General features: G+C 45.2%; 1 protein-coding gene and 2 long non-coding RNA genes across 5 annotated transcripts in view; 2 read left to right on the forward strand and 1 right to left on the reverse strand.

Moving 5' to 3' along the window:
• Positions 1-20,394, reverse strand: part of CHCHD4 (coiled-coil-helix-coiled-coil-helix domain containing 4) — a 352,177-nt gene that overhangs the window by 123,805 nt on the left and 207,978 nt on the right. The gene's annotated exons all lie outside the window — the stretch shown is intronic.
• Positions 1-20,394, forward strand: part of LOC116827082 (uncharacterized) — a 123,937-nt gene that overhangs the window by 45,631 nt on the left and 57,912 nt on the right. Inside the window, exon 3 of one of the 3 annotated variants that reach the window (XR_012657146.1) lies at positions 3,860-3,956. The exons of 1 other annotated variant lie outside the window; for it this stretch is intronic. This is a non-coding gene — a long non-coding RNA (uncharacterized LOC116827082). Of the gene's footprint in view, positions 1-3,091; positions 3,276-3,859; positions 3,957-20,394 lie in introns of those variants that run through there. One more of the 3 variants, XR_012657145.1, reaches the window with a different exon arrangement.
• LOC116827085 (uncharacterized) lies at positions 4,065-8,963 on the forward strand. The gene is made up of 4 exons (XR_004374212.2): positions 4,065-4,458; positions 4,776-4,903; positions 7,340-7,614; positions 8,688-8,963. It is a non-coding gene; the product is annotated as an uncharacterized LOC116827085 (long non-coding RNA).

The following is a 20,394-nucleotide window of genomic DNA, read 5'->3' on the forward strand; positions in this document are numbered from 1 at the left end:
ATCTACCCCCAGAGGCAGAAGCTGCAGGGTAGAGGAGGAGCAGGCCAGTTGGTGTAATGGGTGATGGTGGTAAGGGAATGGATCCTGAGAATGCCAAGCATCTATTTCTTAGGAACACAGTCTGTTGACAAGAGGCCTATGTGAGCTTGGATCTGGCTGCACCTTTACTAAAGCTGAATGGTTTGATGGGGCAATGTCATGCCTCTACAGTTTCATTAGGGTAGAGAATTGGAATTTCCTTTGCTCCTTCTAACTCCCTCAGCAACTGTCTACTGCTTGTCATTTCCCCATCTGCAGCCTCTACCACTTGTATCTTGAATGAACTAGCAGGAGACAGAACACCAGTTACACCCACTCAGACACCTAATGCATTTGCCTCCTTATCTGATGTCCATTGTCCCAAGAAGTGGGAATCCTAGGGGTTCTTCCCACAATCTGGTCCTGACCCAGATTTATGTGTTATTCTGCCAACTTTGCTAACTACAAATTTCTTTATTTTTAATCCTTGCCGGTGGTTTCCAAATGAGAAGGGGGCCCTGGGAATCAAGCGGTTGGCTCAAGGGACTAGGAGTCAGGAGACCTGGATTCTATTTGCAGCTGAGCTACAGACTATGTGAACCTGAGCAAGATAGGCTGTATCTACACTAGCACTTATGTTGGTAAAACTTTTGTCAGTTTGGGGTATGAAAAAAACACCGCCCTGCCAAACAAAAGTTTTACTGACGAAAGTGCTGGTGTGGACAGCCCTGTGTCGGTAGGAGATGCTCTCCAGCTGACATAGCTACCCCTGCTTATTAGTTTAATTACACCAGGGAAAGCTCTCTCCTGCTGGCATAGAGCAACTACACAGGAGACCTTACACCAGCACAGCTGCAACGGTGCCCCTGTAAGGTCTGTAGTTTCTCCATCTCTGCTTCCTCATCTTTGTAAAGTGATTTCAGATCCTTGGTGAAAGGAGACATATACCTTTTGATGCTCTTTAAGTGCAAGGTAATGGTGTTCATTTGGAGCCAAACCCTGAAGCTCCCCACCCCATACTTACTCAATCCTTACTTAGACAAACAAGCCATTAACTTCCATTTGGAGTTTTGCCAGTGTAAGTACTGAGTAAAGACTTCAAGGTTGTGCCCAGAGCTACTACTTAACTCTAATGTAGCCCTTTTCATCTTCAAAGCACTATACAAACATTAACAAATTAACGTATTCAGGAGAAGCCTCTGCTTCTGCTCAGGTAAGTTTGTGTTTCAGCTGAGTTGATTTCACCTTATAGATTTAAAACTGCCAAGGTTGACTGATATGGCTGATACTTAATAGCACATCAAGGTTGGAGGCGGAGGGAGTGTTCTGGGAAAGCTACAGTTTCAGCTTTTGCCTCTCTAAGGAGGTCTGGAGTGATCCTGAGCCCCAACTGGAGTCAAATGTCCACTTCCCGACAAAACTGGGGATGTCTGTGTTATTTAACTCAGATGCCACAGTCACACCACTGAACTTGATCCTTTTTGCCTTTATCCCTTCTCCCTTCTTCTGGTTGGGATCTCGCCCACTGTTCTTCAAGAACAGGGAAGATTCCAAGGCCCTTGGAAAGGCAAATGATTTCATCTGGCTGTGAGTCCTGCAGCAAGTTGCCATCCTCCCACGTGATACAGTTTCAGCCTTCCTGCTCTCATTGGCAGTAATGCTATATAGATGAACAGATGGGAGGGATACAATGGCAGGACTCAAAGCTAACAGCTGCTTTGCCATTATAAATCTGGAATGCAATTTGAGGGTTCTAAGATACTTAGTGGTAGGGCCTTAGTGTGGGGAAAATATACCAAGTAGGTCAGACCATGCACAAAAGACAGAATAATACAGAGGATAGGCTTCTGCATGCTGTGGTAGTTCTGTCATTTCATCACTAGGTTTGGGTTTTAATGTAATTCTTGTGCTATTTTGATCATTCACTTTTTAGGCCCCTGCTTTTTCTGCCCTTCGTTTCTTTGCTTCATTCTTTGTGTGCAGCTTGTAAACCTGAGTGCTCGTGACATGGTACTTCCCATTTCTGATCTACTTAGATACTTACTATATATGGCCCCTACTGCTGTAGTGTCTGACGACCTTACAGACTTAATGGGTCTATCCTGGCAAGACTCCTGTGAGACAGGGGAGTGTTAATATCCCTGTTTAATTGGTGGGGAACTGAGGCACACAGAGATTCAGTGATTTGCCCAGGAAATCTGTGACAAAGCTGGGAATTGAATCCACAGTTCCAGGCTAGTCCTTTTACCACAGGAATGCCCTTCCTCCCTGGAAATACCTGAAATTTAGAGTGAGGCTGAATGTGGCCAGGCCCAGTGCCAACTTCATTTCATCCACAGAACAAATCGGGGCAGCGCCAGCCTCTCCCAGTGAAGTGGGAAGGCTGAGGCAGGTTAGACAAAAAATTGAGGGGGTTGTGCCGCCCCTCACCACAAGGCCCTGCCCCTTTGTCAGGTTGGAGGCCAGAAGCTGGAGCCAGGCAGTGCAGGGTGGCTGCTGAACTAGCTGATGCTATGGTGCAGGCAGCCACAGTGCTCCCTCATCTCCTTCTGCTGCTGCTGCCCAAGGCCCCGGGGCTGCAGCTGCTCCTCAGCTCCCCACCACCCTTTGACTGTTTGCAGCTGGTAACAAATGCCCTGGTGTAGGGACCCAGCTCTGGGGCCAGCAGAGCCATCAGGGAACAGCAACAGCAGGGGGGTGGGGACCAGGAGCCCAGGATGAAGCAGGTCAGTCTGGGCTGCTGTGGGGAGCCTTGGACCCTCCACCTGCCCTGGGTGGTGCACCCCAGTGGGTGGGGACACGGGCAGGGGTTGCTCCCCCTCCGCCTGGGTTTACTCCTGTGCTGCTGCTGGTGGCAGCGCTGCCTTCAGAGCTAGGCACCTGGCCAGCAGCCACAGCTCTCTCTGCTCTGCATTGGAGCTGGGTGGCCAGATTGCGGCAGCTGCTATGGGACGACTATGGGAGGGCTAAGGCAAATTTTGGGGTGGCTATAATCCCCACAAGGGCCAATGTACCTCAACCCTGACTTGTAATACTCCTGCATCATCTAGCTCTGTGGTGCCTTCTTCCATAGCTCTGCCAATGCAGCTCAACCTAGTCTCACAGAGCCACCTGCTAGTCTAACCCTGGAACTCACACAACTCTACCAATGCACTTCAGTCCTGACCTGCACCGCACCCTGATATGCCAGTCCTAGGCCTTTCCAGCACAGAGGCTGCAGTTCTCACTAAACAGGTGTGCTCACCACACGGAAGAAGGCTAGGGACACACGGTATGGTTTTAAACCAGGGTGCAAGTTTAGTGCTCAAATTACGTTCAAGGTTCCCATCAGGGAAAGGCCAGTGCAGTCACTCAGAGCTCATTGATCCTTTGCCAATTCTTATGGGCTCCCACTGCAAGGGGAGCTAATTATCACACTAGGAGGTTCTCCGAGTGCCTTCACTCACCTGCTAGGATCTGTCCCCTTTTTGGAGGTTGAGGCGAGAGGGGATCTTGCCCCCCAGCCAGCCCTGCTGTCAAGTACATTGGTGCAGTAGTCCCTCCAAGGTAGTGTCCCAACCACTGATTCACATTTGCCCCCCAGGGGGTAAGAAACATTGCCCACATTTCATAAGGAGATGCCCTTGAGATGCCCACTATGTTACCTTTTTGTATTTGGTGCCTAAGTCAGCAAGTTTCTGCACTGGCAGCTGCCACAAGGAGGGAAACCAGTAAGTGATTTTGTAGTGTGAAAGACTGTCCACTGGGGACTAGGTTGAGACTAAAGGTACGTACAGACTACCCGCCGTATTGGCGGGTAGCGATCGATTTTTCGGGGATCGATATATCGTGTCTCATCTAGACGATCCCCGAATGTGCTCCCGTCGACTCCACCGGAGCGAGCGGCGGTAGCAGAATCGACGGGGGGAGCCACAGACGTCGATCCCATGCGGTGAGAACGGGAGGTAAGTCGGAATAAGATACTTTGACTTCCGCTATGGTATTCCTGTAGCTGAAGTTGCGTATCTTACATTGACACCTCCCCTCCACCCCCAGTGTAGACCAGGCCTAAGAATACCCACATCTGGCTCTAATCTAGTGTTTTCAATTCATAGATCTCCAAGTGCTCTACAAAGGAGGTAAGTACCATTACCCCTATTTTACCAGAGGGGAAACCAAATCACAGAAAGCAAAATGACTTGCTCACAGTCACACAGCAGGTCAGTGGGGGAGCCAGGAATATGGGGCAGGTTTCCTGGGTTCTACTTCAGTACTCTGTCTTCTAGGCCAAGCTGTGTCCCCCTAAGAAACTCACTTCCCACGTGAACTATGATGGGATTTGAACTAAGGTCCTCAGACGCAGAAGGCTAATGCCACGACCCCAGTATGTGTCCATTTGTGTCCAAACAACATGTCTCTTTTTCGTTTGAGAAAGATTAAACATGGAACTGACTAGCTCAGGTAAGTTACAATAATGCTAAAATATGGTAATCGAAAATACTCTTTTTTATGATTTGCCAGCTTTAGCTGGAATGGATGTAGTTAGGACCTGGTCAGTCTGTGCTTGTTTTTGCTTTGTCCGTCTATTTTGTTACCTGGAGATGTAAACAGGAACTCATCTCATAATATGCCATGCAATTTTTACTTTCAGAAGTGAACTTCATTTATGCAAACCTGTTTGCATATAAGTCCCATCTGGCACGTCATTTTTAACTCCCACCCTTCTGTGCTCAGAGTTTTACCTCTAATACATCTCTGCTCTGGGATTCCTTTTATAGACAGAAAAAAGGAAGCAAATATGGTGCCAAAAGAATTGTAAATTGCACCAGGCAGGGTCTCAGAATGTCAACAATGGAAGCTGTACTGGATATATGGGCTGCCAGTTCACATCAAGAGAACTATTGGGGTGAACACTTTTCACAGGAGGATCACAGTTGCATCTTGCAATACCTTCTGCATTTGCAAAGATTTCTTTAACTTCAGTTCCTGTTTCAGCATTTCTGATGTCAATTTCCAACTTCCATTGGTAGCAACAAACAGTGGGATAATGTCTGGTGGTACATTTTGAACTGAAATGCTGAGTTACGCAGGGTCCCTCTAATTTTTCCCACACATATGAGGAATGAGTTCTGTTATGTGCACCAATATGGAGGTGATGTGTGACGTTTGAGCTCCATATTGGTGCACATAACAAAATTAATGTGATGTGGGTGAAGCCGAGGGGTTTGGAGTGTGGGAGGAGGACTCAGGGCTGGAGCAGAAGATTGGGGTGCGCGGGGGTGAGGGCTTCAGATGAAGGTGCAACTCTGGGATGGGGATGAGGGGTTTGGGGTGCAGGTTCCACCCCAGCTCTCTTTCCCCATAGCAGCACATGGTGCCTCTCCCTGCCGTGGCAGGTCCGTGCTATGGCAGATGCCTCTGTCCCCATTGCAGCCTTAAGCCCCTGTGCAGGGATTAATAGGCAGCTGCACAGCTGTGCAGCTTAGAGGGAACTTAGGTCACAGGCCTCATGCTTAGGCATGGCTGAGATAGGAGGATTTGTGAATTTCTGGTCTTTTTTAGTCATCTTCTCCCCTCATAGCATGATGTATTTTTAACATCAAAACAATGATGATGATGATGATAAAGAGACTCAAACAATCTTTATTCTTGATCTTAGGAAATAGGAATTGCCATACTACATCAACCCATGACATTCAATAAGGACAAATGCAAAGTACTCCACTTAGGAAGGAAAAATCAGTTGCACACATACAAAATGGGAAATGACTGCCCAGGAAGGAGCACTGCAGAAACAGATCTGGGTGTCATAATGGATCACAAGCAAAATATGACTAAACGGGGTGTGACAAAATGGCAGATGGTGGATCCCATGCTTTTCCTGGTGGGGGGCTAAGATGCCACCCCTTGCCCCTGCTCTTGGGACACCGAGGGCCCTGCTAGTGGCCCAGGAAGGTGGTAGAGGAGGGAAGCAGGGGAGGGGTCTGGGTTTGCTCCTCACCCTGAGTCCCAGCCCCTCTCCACTCTGTGGGTTTCTTACCCTCTTCCCCCTTGGGTAGGGCTACTCTCGGGCCTTGACACTGGGGAGGGAGTCTCCCTGTCCTGCTGGGGCACGGTCTCCCTTCGGTTCTCTGGTCTTTCAAGTTCCAGCAACACCTCTCAAAACTCTAGTCCTCTCTCCTTCCTCACATGCCCTGACTGCCTGAAGCAGGGGGTTTTATTAGGTTCCTGACAGGGCCTTAATTGACACAGGCGCTCCAATTAACCTGTAGCAACCCACCCTCCTCTACAGGGCACCATACCTTAATTAGCCAAGGGCTTATATATTTCCCCTCTCCCACCACTCTCTGGCCCTGCTGTATCACAAGTGTAACACTGTTGCAAAAAAAGCAAACCTCATTCTGGGATGTATTAGCAGAAATGTTGTAAACAAGACATGAGAAGTAATTCTGCTCTACTCCATACTGATTAGGCCTCAACTGAAGTATTGTGTCCAGTTCTGGGCACTACATTTCAGGAAAGAAGTGGACATATTGGAGAAAGTCCAGAGAAGAGCAACAAAAATAATTAAAGATCTAGAAAACATGACCTATGAGGGAAGATGGAAAAAATTGGGTTTGTTTAGTCTGGAGAAGAGAAGACTGAGAGGGGACAGTAATCAGCTGGTGGGCCGCGAGATGGTTTGTTTACATTAATCGTCCGCAGACACGGCCGCCTGCAGCTCCCAGTGGCCGCGGTTCACTCAATTCATCCAAAATGGACTTCAGCGTGGTCCAAGCTCTGAAAATGTCTGGAGTCATTTCCTGATGAGCCTTATTCCCACAAAACCAAGAAATGGCCACTGCAGTCTGAACATACAAATACAGCTCAGGCTTTTGCATGCCTCTTTGCATTAAGGAACAACAGGTGGTGCCAAACATTGGTGGTGCCAAACATTGCCACTCATCAATACACAGGCTTTTTCAGATATTCAGGAGGGTCAAAGAATGCTTCACTGCAAATCTGCATCAAATATAGTTCAGTGATGATACCTCCTTATACCTCAGTGATGACACCTCCTTATAAGGCTTAATCCAGTTGACCAATTGTAAGTGTTCATCCTGATGGCTCAGAACATTTTTTTAAAGATGTGGCCAGCTGCTCTGAGAGTTTGGGTACAAATTCATAAGCAGTTAAACTAACTCTGAATAATAAATGTTTGGGATCCACAAAAACCAATAGCATGTCCCTGAGCAATCTCAGAGTGGAGATGATGTTGATATAACCGGAATAATTCCAGTACCTCTTCTAATTGCTTGAAATATCATCGACTTATCCAGACTCTCCCTCTACCTCCCATTAGGAGGAAGATATTTTACCATCACACATCATGTGAAAGATCCATATCAAACTAGAGATGGTTTGCTAGTAAAGCCCTAGCAAATATACTAAAGGACACAATCCTGTGAGGGCCAGGGAGATGCAGAAGATCACCAAACTGTCATTTCCACTTTCCATTTCTGAAGCACGTGGGCCTGATTCTTCTCTCACTTACACGAGTATTACATGTGTCATTCCACTGACATCAAGGGATTACTCTCAAATGACACCCATGTGAGAGGAAGGATGGTCTTGTAGGTAAGTCTATAGCCTAGCATTTAGGAGGTGGAGGTTCAGTTTCTCATTCTGCAACAGCTGTCCTGTGTGAGTAAATCATTTAGTCCCTCTGAGCCTCAGTTCTCCCTCTGTAAAGTTAGGACAATAAACTCCCTTTCTCATGCCCTTTCTCTATTAGAGCATAAGATCTTTGGGGGCAGGAACTATCTCTTGCTATGTGTTTGCATAGCACCCTGAAGCACTGCTCTTGGTTGGAACTACTGTGATACAAATAATAGTGATCAGAAGCAGGCCCCATGGTTCCTTATCCACTGACGAAAATAGGAAATGGTGGAATTTCCCTTTTGTGCCTTCCTTGTGATTTCCCTTGTCCCTTCTGCTAATTATCGAAGCTATTTTTGTCAAGATATGATTTGTGGTTTTTTCCTCTCTGAGACCATCTTCTACTCCCGATTGATCTTGCACTAAATTCAGAGGAACAAATTCTGCCTTCAGTTGCACCTCTGCAAATCTAGAATAGCGCCATTCACTTCAGTGGATTCACTCAGGGTTTGCATTGTCATAACTGAGAGATGAATCTGGTCCAGAGTGCTGAACTGCAGCTCCCTTGGTAACAGACTGCACTATCAGAAGCATAACACCATTAGGCAGAAATTGTTTACTGGTTAGAGGAGGAGACTGAGAATCAGGACTCCTGTGCTCTATTCTCTGCTGTGGGATGGGAATGGGTTTGTGTTTACATCAAGAGGCTGGCAGTCAAGATTCCTAGGTTCTATTTCTGTCTCTACCACAGATTTCTTTGGAAAGTTCCCTTCCTGAGTCTTAGTTTTCCATCCATTAAAATGGATTTATTATTAAACCTTGTAAAGTGCTTTTAGATCCTCAGAAGAAAGGAGCTATAGAACTACAAAGTATTGTTAATATGCCTTTACATTAGGATCAGATAGAAGAAGCTGCATTGTTTGGTGGCAAATTCCTATACAAAAGTAGGTATTTGCAATGGTAGCATAGAGAATGCAGAAAATTACATGTAAAGTAAATAAGAGCTTTTGTATATTCTGATATGTATTATTTTATTCCTTCTGACCTAAAAGGTTCTGACACAGTTTACAGTCCCGGCTCAGAATCAGCCAATACATGACATAATTGGGCCCTGAAATCCTCTTCTTAAATTGGATAAAGCTGCAAGTATTATCTGGGTTCTCTGAATTCTTTTTTTAACCCCAGGAAGGAAACAGGTCACAGCAGTATTAACAGCTGATGTCTTAAATTCATTACGGGAATGGCATAAAAAGCAGTTTATCAAGGGAGACTGAGTTCAGGTCACACACATATGTGGCCTTTGGTCTGAGTCAAAATAAAAATAGAAGTACAAAGCAAAGAGTCTATCTTAATTTGTGTATTCACAAGAGAAGCAAATAGAATTTGTTAGTTACATTGATCCCAGGAAGAGAACACACACCTGTCTGTACCCCAAGCATGCAAAACTGCCTCTGCTCCTCCAGATGCAGAAAAGAACTACTGCTATCCTCTGTGCATGTGCTTTTACTGCTTTTTGGTTACAACAAAGGGTTGTGTTAACAAAGAAGAGCTAGGCAAACACCAGGGGAGACAGACAGAAAGTAACAATAGTTTCCACTGAGTCAGAGTGGCTTTCATAGAGTCCTCAATTTGAAGACCTTAAAGGACCATTATGACCATCTAGTCTGACCTCCTACATAACACAGGCCAAAGAACCTCACCCAGTAATTTTGGCTTTGGTTCTATCAACACCAGAGACAGTTTCTCAATGTTAACATGGGTGGAGCTGAAGTGATGATAGCAATGGAGGGAAATAGGTAGCAGATTTCCCTATTAAGAAGGTGACATTCTCATGCAGTCAATTTTTTTAACCTCTGAAAGAAAACATTCTTCAAAAGCACAATATAAAAAGAAAAATGGAGAGTATATATCAGGAGTAGAGATTGGAGAGTAGAAAAAAGCCTTTTCATTCTACAAAAATTAATTCAGAGGAATCTTTTTGGGCATCAGAGTGAAAAAGCCATGATTACTGAGGGATATCTCTACAGAAATTGTTTCAAAGAGAAAATACTGGCAGAATGGCTGGGCAAACTGACCATTGCTGGTGATATTCGTTCTCTAAAAAGCAAAAACAACTCTTTAGGCTTGTTTCCCTGCATTGTGCTACATTGCAAAGGGGAGTGGATTACAGTTCACTTCCTCACAATGGGTCAGACTCATTCCTGGTGTCCGCCCATTGACTTTAGCAAAGTGCTGCTAGGGACTACTCAGCATCTTCTAGGTTGTATAGTAATTTTATGTTCAGATACCGTGGGGACAGGATGGAGAGTGATCTGATGGGAGAGTCTAACCTTGCAGAGTAGCAGCTAAAGAAAGTCAGGTTAATGGAGGTAAACGTATACTGCCAGACCCTAAAAGATTATTATGAAGTGATTTGAAAACAGTCCACAAATATCTGAATGGCATCATAATTAAAGAAGGGAAAGAATTGTTGCGGGAAGCAAAACTAGAAGTCAGGGACGATGCTGAGCAAAGGAAACCCTAGGCGAGCCATTGGTTACATTATTTCCTAGCAATAAAATCAGTTTAACTGTGGAATACTATAGTTTGCTAAGGGATTGGGCTTTCATCACGTTCCTTGAGTTCCTGTATAAGAGACTGGGCAAAAGAGCTTGGTCAGTTAGCCCATCATCTTACAGTAATGAAGATACTGTAGGAAATTATCTGGAATTGATTAGGAGATGAACTAGACGACCCAGCCAGCCTTTTCAGTCCATGAATCAATGGAGTGGTCCATTCAGATCAAAGCTGAAAACAAGATTCTAATTCATAGAATAATAGATTCCGAGGTCAGAAGGGACTACCGTGACCATCAAGGCTGACCTCCTTTATAACACCGGCCAAAGAACTTCCACCACATAATTTCTAGAGCAGATCTTTAGAAAAACATCGAATCTTGATTTAAAAATTGACAATGATGAAGAATCCATGACGACCCTTAGTAAATTTTTCCAAGGGTTAATTACTCTAATTGTTAAAAAAAATTGTCCTCTTTCCAGTCTGAACTGGTCTTGCTTCAACTTCCAGCTATTGGATCATATTGTACCTTTCTCAGCTATATTGAAGAGCCCATTATTAAAGATTTATACCCTGTGCAGGTACTTATAGACTGTAATCAAGATGCTTCTTAACCTTCTCTTTGTTAAGCTAAATAGATTGAGTTCTGTAAGTCAAGCACTATAAGGCAGGTTTTATTATCCTTTAATCATTCTCTTGGCTCTTCTTTGGACCCTCTCCAAATTTTCAGTGAATGAATGAGTAAAATCCTAATGAGTTCTAACAAATTAGCTCAGTAAACGGAGTGAGGTCTGCAGTGTCTGAAGAGGCAATGGACTTTACATTTCTACATTTGATTTGCAGTGGGACCTCACCATGGGCAAGTGGGGTTTCCATGAGAATATTATATCACTGATGTGCAGATGTTAGAATCTTCTATCTGCGCATGCTGGTACAAAAGTGCCAGCATGTGCATCCAGAGGGTGTGTGTAAGTGAGTGAGAGAGAAATTGCACAAGCATTGTTGGAACCTGGGGACCAAAAATCAGGGCTTCTGTGTGCAAATGAGAGGTCACTTTGATCACCTTGATCTATCGGTCCTTCAGTCCTCATGTAGATCATGCCAATCACAACACATTTTCCATTCTTCTTTTATCCTGGCCTTCCTTCTCCATGTGTGGCCATGCCTTTTCACAATAAATCTTCTCATCTCTTTGGAGGTTGGCCGAGTGGTCATTTCAGTTCCCTTGGGTACCACTTGGTGACAGCTGCGGTCCATTGATTGTCAGTGAGCCTAGCTATATGCCTGACCCATCGCATTTTTCTGTACCTGCTTTCAACAATGACATCCTGCACTCCACTCTGCTGTCTGATCACTTCACAGGGAACTCGGTCATGGATTGAAATCCCCCGAATTCTTCTTTCCATCACCCTCTCTGTGACAGACAGCTGTTGCTTCTCTGTCCTCATCAGCGCCCATGTTTTGATGCCATACAACATTGCAGCAGTACTATTGAGTTCAAGAGCTTGGTTCATGTTGCCTTGTTGATTTTTCCTTGGAGGACGTCCTTGATAGAGTTGAATGCGCACCAGCCAGCTTTCTTTCTTTGCAAGAGTTTGCCTTCCTGATCATTGCGCATATTGGCTGAAGATGTGGCTTAAACAACAACAATGTGAGAGGTATGGGTACTAAACTGCAGTGAGCTTATTATTATTTGTTTAACATCAGCAATGTCCTTGGCACTGTGCAAGATTCCCACTTCACCCCCCCAAAAAATGCCCTGCCCAAAGAGCTGTATCGAAGTGGTGAGCAGTATAAGCTATCCCCTGCCCTTGTCTTGGTTACATTATCCTCCCAGGAAGATTAAACAGAGACAGGCATGATTCTCCCTAGCTGTCACTTCCAATCATTTAATTCCACTTTCTTGGGGATTTGTAGTGAGGAACTGCTCCAGCAAGTCCCCTTGTATGATTATGTGCCTGTCAGCTTCACACTCAGAGCCCAATGTCACCGTTCTCCTGAGAAAAGCTCTTAGCAGTTGGCTTGGGATGGTTCCCATGCTGTTGCTCATGGAATGTAGTCAGTTAGTGCCAGCAAAGAAACCTTTAAAAAATTCCATGCTCAGTCAAGATTTAAGCTTAGAAGCTTCTTCTAATCATTTATAATGACAGGTATAATTTATTTTTAGATTTTGAAAGCATTCCCATCACATTTGGTCTCGGTAAATTCTGCCCTAATCTCCTCAGGTGCAGAAAACCCCAGACACAATAGAACCATGGTGTAGGCGTAGGAAGTCAGCTAGCCAAGAACCCTTGCAAGGAGAATGCCTTCCATTACATACCACAGAAAATAGCTCTGCAGAAGCTTGTGATGCCAAGGTATAGGTAGGACTGGAGGATCCCTGACAAAAAGCATCTTCCCAAGGAAGGGATGAGGACATGAACCATGAAGGCTGCTCCAGCCATTAGAGTATAGTAACAGTAAAAGGATTGACATGCATCTGACAAAGTGGGTATTCACCCACGGAAGCTCATTCTCCAATATGTCTGTTAGTCTATAAGGTGCCACAGGACTCCTTGCTGCTTTTAGTAAATGGAGTCTGGCTCCACTGCCACTCCACAGTCAGATTCATTATTCAGGTTTGGGGCAGGATTTTAGGCCCAAGTACATGTAATTTTAAACCAAATGCACATGACTGTATCTATTACATTAGGACAGTAAAGAGTCTAATTATAACTAGAAAAAAACCTCAGCAATATTGCTGCATCCCAACGGCCATCCTGGCTTTGCAATAACAAATATAAAAATACTTCTGTGTATTTATAGCATGTCAGCTTTGTCCGCTCACACCACAGGGACGGGCATGCCTCCTGTCACGTCCTTGAATATCCTGCTGTGTTTAGCAGGTAGCAAATAATGACCATCACTTATGTAGTGTCTTTCATCCAAAGAGCCTAAACTGATTTGCAGTATCTATCAAGCTATTTTATCAGTAGTAATCCCACAATCTTGTAGGATTCTACACAAACCAGTCCCAGTGACTTTTAGATAAGCCTCCAGGGCTGTGGTGCTATGCCTATTTATGCCAGTTGAGGAGCTGGCCCCAAGAATTTTAGGTGTTCTCTGAACTGAACTTGCAAACTTAAGATTCACTCATTACTGTCCAGGATCTAATTTTGGTGATTTCTGTTTTGTTTGTGCACTGCCTGGAGTTTGCAGATGTGTATATGATATTCTTATTAGCCTCACTGAGTCTAATGTGTGCAAAATAATCAGGGATTATTGACCTTCAGGATGTGCTGCTAGGCTCATCTTTTTGGCCAGGTGGTTGAAGAGGTTAGAGCCTAATATAGGTTGATTGTTTATGGGGAGGAAGGTTTGGAAGGTAAAGTTTTGTCTACTGGGTTGTACTGGGATAAAGTTCTGTTGGAATTTGTCTGGGTGAGTTGCTGTTGGTTTTTCAGTATTGTTGTTTTAAAGAGTGTCATGCTAGAAGAGCAAATGGACTCCTTTTTAGATATTATGAATTGCAACAAATAAATAACATTCTGCTTCCATTGAAGTCAATGGGACATTTGCATTGACTTCAATAGGATCGAGGGGTTGGCCCACTGTGATTAGTAGCAAATTGAATCAATCCGCTGTGTTTTGGGCTAATCCCAAGTGGTTAATTACATTCTGCCTGCTTAAACTCCCCTCTAGTTTCAATTGGGTACAGTATCCTTCATCTTCTGTCCTGGACTGCTCTGTTGTGTGGCTGTAGGCTTTGAAAGAGTTACCGTGTTCCATTTTGGAGATGGCTACATTTCAGTAGAGGTGGAAACCTAGTGCTTTGTAGAAACAGAAAGCTGTAGAAGGAGACTGGGTCAGCCTCAGTTTGATCAGTAGCTACTTGGTGTGGCAGTGCTTGTCAATCGGCATTCTGAAGCATAGTGGGATGCTTTGTGACTCTGTTTGCATGCTAGGATCCATCAGAATCAGTGAGCTCAGAGGTAGTGAGGTTTGGTTTCTAAAACACTGGGAACTCACTGAATACCTTTGGCCTTCCTTGTGCTGTTCGAGCCAGAATTTGCAAGGCCGTCTCTGCACTTCTTGTCTGTAGAGATGTGCAGTGTTTGAATTTTCTATGGATTAAAGAAAACATCTTGCATCAGCATTCATGTAACTGTTCATTGCCCATGACAACTGGATAAACACAATTTTATTTGGTACAGAAAATATAACTGGCTCAAGGCCAGATGAACTGGAAAGGTTTGTTTTCTGATTCTTTTTCAACTGCAAATTATTAAACTAGTTCCAGGAAAATAAAAGAGCTGATCCTGCCAATTTTATTTGTGTGTAACCTTCATTGGGCCAAAAGTTAAAGCCAAAAGCTTTTATCAGTTCTTTCTCAGGCAAGTTTTCCCTGTAGTCAATGGGTCAAGTTCTCATCTCAGTTATGCTGGTTTAGATCAACAGCAACTTCATTGAAGGTTAGCCTGGATTTTCATTGGTTTAACAAAGATTCAAATCTGGCTCAGTGAATATACAAGTCACTGGAAGTTATGTCTGAATAAGGATTTAGTAAAACTGATTAAGAACCTCAGGATTTGATATGATGATTTCAATGGGATTATCTGCTTGAATAAGGTTAATTGTGTGTCTAAGAGTTGCAGGTTGGGCTTAAAATCTTTTACAGGTTTTGATTTTGAAATCTTTAACTGGTGAACTGAGTTATCAAATGCGCATTTATTCCCAGCGTAGGAGAGAATTACAAGAGAATTCTGTAGTTATGATCATATCTTTTATGTGATCTAAGAATAATAGAAAGCAATTTTACCATTAGACTAATTTTTGGTTTCATTTGCTCCTGCTAATTAAGTAATGGAGATCAACATAATGCAGGCATCTGGTGTGAACACAAGTCCTGCTATTAGGAGGGGCAGCATGCTGTATTTATCTATAGAAGAAGAGCAGCCTGGGCAGCAGCAGGGCAAATGTCCCCCAGATTACCTCTAAATGCTCCTGCAATATAAATATTAAATAATGACAATAAATGGCTTTCAAGCACTAGTAACACGGTGGTATCTGAAACCACAGTCCAGATGGGAAAAAATCTATGGATATGCAGTTCACCACCTTATGCAACTGAAAATAAATAGGATTTTTTTTCATTTTCTCCAATACTAATCTGCTTAGCTCCATCCAATTTCATCCAGCATTCAGAATGAGCTGAGCTAGCCAAAAACTGTCCTGTAAGCAATCCTACTATACTCCTACCTGCCCCGTGGGTGAATTGTTGAAGGGGAGGAGAGGATGCTGGTGCCAATGAATGTGAAAGTTGGGAACGCTTTCAATTTTAGTGCATTCTGTGTTTTCCATATGAGACGTTCCCCAGATTTTAAGGGTGGAGGTTATGAAAAACTCACTGATAAAAGCTCTTCTGCTAAGCAATCAGGAGTCCTGCCAAATGGGAACAATTCTGGGAAATAACAATTTTCACTTTGGTAACTAACATTCATTCAAAAACATTATAATTAATATTAATTTCTTGTGCTCAGGAAGTTTGTGTGGCTGTTCTTGATTCCTTGATGTGGACCACTTGTCTCCCTGTTATTCAGGTCCTGCAGAGTTGGCACTAAAAGAGAAATGTTTTTCAGGCAGTTTTGCTTTTTTCTCCTCTGTGCACCTTTAAGTCAGTAGCAAAATTAACCAAAACATCATACAGAGAGAAATTCTGAATCTTGTCAAGGGATTTAGAGGGATTTGAGAGCTTTAAAGATTTTTCATTGTCACGATTTGGAATGATTTGGGGAGGGGGGGGGGGGGGGGGGAGGTACATATTTTCCATGTTAAGCTCATGAAGAATATAAAATCCTATTAAGGAGAGCGATGGGGCTGAAACAGACCCTCCAGCTCATGCAGAATGCAGCCACCCATCTCCTCGGTGGGATGGGATGCTAAAGACATATCATCCCTGGGCTCAGGGCTGGCCTTAGGGGCGAGCAACCTGGGTGACTGCCCCAGGGTGCCATGGTCAAGGGGACACTGTGTGGCAGTCCAGAGGTGTGTGCTGCGGATGTAGAGTCAGAAACTGCTCCTGGCTGGCAGGACAGTGTCACATGGCAGAACACCCAGATGTCTCCCTGCTTCCTCTTGGTGGAGGAACATGGGGAGAGGGGCGAGCGGTGACACACAGATACTGCTCGCACTCTCAAATTCCTCTGTGTGGCCCACTGTAGGGGGGAGTGAGGCGCAACGTTGAGCACTCTGAGCATCCAGGTCACTTTCCCCACCTGGGCTGCTGCTCTCTTGTCCTCCCCTTACACAGCCCAGGTGGGGAAAGTGACCTGGATGCAGGGAGCCCTGACACGGCTCCTCGCTCCCCACCCCTCACAGCCTCCGAGGGGGACACAGAGAAGCAGTGTTGGGGGCGGAGGGGAAGCAAGCAGCAATGCCAACTACTCCATGCATCCAGGTCAGTTTCCCCCTGTGGGTGCAGGAGGGGGATGTAGGGGTTAGGAGCACAGGAGACAGAGCAGGGCTTAAGGCTGAAGGGGGACAGTATAGGGGGGAGGGGTGCAGGATCGGGGGGTGCTGGGGTTAAGGGAAAAGGGGCATAGTGCAGGAGTTAGAGGTGAAGGGATGCTGGGGAACCTGGGGACCCCAAAGGGGGGCACCATGCCAGGAGCACTGGGTGGGGGTGCCGCACCCACAGGGGCCAGGGGCACTAAAATATAAATTTGCCCATGGTGCCATTTTCCCTAAGGGCGACCCTGCCAGCCTGGGCTTCCATCCCTCCTCAGGTGTCCAGTCCCCTTTCTTTGCCGGTTCAAGGCCCTTGTTCTGACAATCAAAGCCATGAGTGGGTCAGGATCCAGCTACCACAGATACTGTATCTCCTTCCATATCCCACCAACACAACTGCACTTCCCTGGAACAACACTGCTTACAAAGCCACTATGAAGCTACTAAAACTGGAGATAAAGTATTATTGGTTGAGGGAGTTCAGCTGCGGAAGGAGCTTCCAGAGGGGATTAGTGTTCTGGAGTCTGATGGCACCTAGGGCATGGCCCTCTTCTTGGAAAAGTCTTCCCCATAATAACTGGAACAATTTAAAAGAAAAATTCTCTGTCTACTCCAAGCAGAATGTCCTATAACCAGGGCCTGGAAAAGAGCAGAAGACTCCATGAAATTCACTAGGGACCTAATTTACCTGGCAAATGCTTAGATAGTACAGACACGGACACTACATTAAACCCTGAGAAAAAAAGAAGAAAGAGGTTCTCCTATGTTTAGGACTAGGGTGTAGAGGATTCGCATTGGAGGTTTTGGTTTGGCCCAGGTTAGAAAAAAGAGGCCTGTTTCCAAGTTCAGAGCTGGATATGAACTTCCGAAGTGCTCAGGAGATGTTTGGATTGAGGATTTTGGTTTGGGCCCATCTCTGATTAAGGGTAGAAGGTTATTCAAAGATACTAGCCTGGGATGGGCAAACTTTTTGGCCCGAGGGCTACCTCTAGCTATGGAAATTGTATGGTGGGCCATGAATGCTCATGAAATTGGGGGTTGGGGTGCGGGCACTGAGGTGGGGCCAGAAATGAGGTGTTCAGGGTGTGGGAGGGGGCTCTGAGCTGGAGCAGGGGTGCAGGGAGGATGAGGGAGTGAGGGGTGCAGGCTCCAGGCAGTGCTTACCTCAAGCAGCTCCAGGGAGCAACGGCATGTCTCCCCTCTTGCTCCTACACGGAGGTGTGGCCAGGCTGCTCTGCGCACTGCCCCATCTGCAGATGCTGCTCCTGCAGCTCCCATTGATCCCATTTACTGGCCAATAGGAGCTGCAGGGGTGGTGCTTGGGCCAGGGGCAGGGTACGGAACCCCCTGGCTGCCTATATGCATAAGAGCCTGAGGGAGGATGTGCCGCTGCTTCTGGGAGCCACGTGGAGCAAGACCCCCACCTCGCTCCCCAGCAGGAACTCAAGGGCCGGATTAAAATGTCTGAAAGGCCGGATGAGGCCCCTGGGCCGTAGTTTGCCCACCCTGACTTAGAGCCTAAGCAAGTGGGCGAGACCCACCAGTGTACTGAGGGAGAAGTCTCCCACCATACAGTCAAATTATCAGTGTTGAGTCCAATTTTATTTAACATCTTTATTGATCATCTGGAGGAGGTGGTAAGAAAGCAGACTAATTGGGAGGTGAAGCAGAGCAAACTCCAATCAGGTCAGAGAAACAAACCTCAAGTAGCTAAACAAATGGACAGGAAATAAAATGTGATTAAACAAGGGGAAGTGTACAGGGCTAGTACATCTAGGAAAAAATATCCCATCATTTTAAGAAGCTGAAGATACTAGGAAAGCAATTGGGCAGGGAGCTTGCAGTGTAACATTGTGGGAAACTCACTTAAAAAGTCCAGTGAAATTTTGGATGGCACACAAAGAGCCATCATGAAATGAACCTGGGATGCAAGTCACCCCCTACGCCGTATTCCACCTGCAAACTACAACTATAGGTGAATACTGTATTTGGGCACCTCAGTGCTGGAAAGAAATGGATACCGTACAGCCCAGATGACAGTGGAATGGAATCTAAGCCCTTCATTTTCAGCTGGCTGTGCTATGGTGTTTGTAATGAAAGAGACTGGCTAGACGTGATGACGAGCTGAGCAGGTTCAGTTCTCACTGTGTCTTAGGGGGCTAGCCAGAAACCTCAGCAAGACCTTGTCAATAAAACATTTCCCCTGTAGAAGGATAATAAAAAAACTAAGCCGAAGATATGAGCAAGGAGTTTGCTGTGGTTAGACAGAGAGACAGACAGACGTGGAGGGCTCCATCTGTCTGGCTGTCTCCCATGCCACTGACCGGCGCTGGGTCTAATTCACTGTATCAGCTAGGTGACCATCACTAACTGTACCTTCTTTACTAGATTAGTTGCTGTTAATGATTGAGCTTTTCCATCTAAAAATAAACAATCTGTGTGTGCAGTTGTTTTTCTTTAATAGTAGGTTACAATTTAATGCTAAACTCTTTTGACATCTGATAGACAAACTAGTTTTTTTTAAAAAAACCAACGCACAAAGAAAGTAGGAGGTTACTTTCACATAAGTAGCAACAATCTCTTCCCCGGGAGCTCCAAAGATTGGGTGGATCTCACTATCACTCTCTCCTTAGCTGATTAAGTATTTGAATGCCTACAGGCAGGGATGTGGGATTGTGTAACAGGCAGTTTGTTTGGAGGCGTAAAGGACTAATGGACATTCTGGGCTTTTTAGGCAGCCGGCTAGAATTTGTCATTGTTTTCTTTTAATGATAACTCGGAAGACGGAGAGGATTAATGCAAGAAATGGAAAGAAGTAGCATTTCTCTCTGTTACATTTTCTCACAAAGAGCAAAACATGAAGGACCAGATCCTCAACTGGTGTAAATCTGTCTAGAGTCACTGAAGTCAATGGTTTGCTACTGATTTTTACCAGCTGCCGATCTGGCCCATTACTTTTAGAAAAAATGGGTGTAAGCAGAGTCAGGATGAGCTGTACCCTGACATCTGGTGGTGAATTATGGGAAGTGTGGAAAGAATGTCAGGAATGTGAAGTCTCAAATATTTGCATAGGCACACCCAGTAAGGAGCCTGGGGATGGTTATTTTGACGTTTCTGGGATCCCCAATTTCTTCATTATTGGGGCAGGATAAATAAAGTGTTGCCACCTGATTATGTGAATGAGGAACTACGAGACTGCTTTATAACAGAAATGTCTCAATATAAATTAAATGACACTTGCTAGACAAAGGTCATGGGTTCCAAAACCCAGTGAGTTGAGAGAGGTTGGTGTGTGTATCTGATAGTATGGGTCCCCTTTGAGGGCCTGTAGCACCAATTACACATTCTTCTCTGTCCACTGTTAAAGAATAGAGCTAATTTTGATTCCATTAGGAGTCTGTCTGGAGACTGCTGAGCTGAATTCATGTTGGGCCAATGGTGCACCAGCACCAGGGCTCCCCTACTGAGAGCTGAAATCACTGAGTGCTGTGTTAACTAGTGGGGAAGTCTGAAGACCTATCGTTAAGCGGCTGGCAGAGCAGAGCAGAGCAGTTGCAGCATGTTGGAGCAGCCCATGGAACAGTGAGCAGAGTGAAGTGGTTTGCAGAGGTGGCTGGAGGAGCAGCACAGCTGGTATGGTGGAGCTGGTCGTGGTGAAGGCTGCAACAGAACTTCATGGAGAGGTGGAGCAGTTGGCCCTGGCCCACGTAAGGTGCC

Source organism: Chelonoidis abingdonii, chromosome 17 (genome assembly GCF_003597395.2).
Source record: "Chelonoidis abingdonii isolate Lonesome George chromosome 17, CheloAbing_2.0, whole genome shotgun sequence".
Taxonomy (NCBI): Eukaryota; Metazoa; Chordata; order Testudines; family Testudinidae; genus Chelonoidis; species Chelonoidis abingdonii.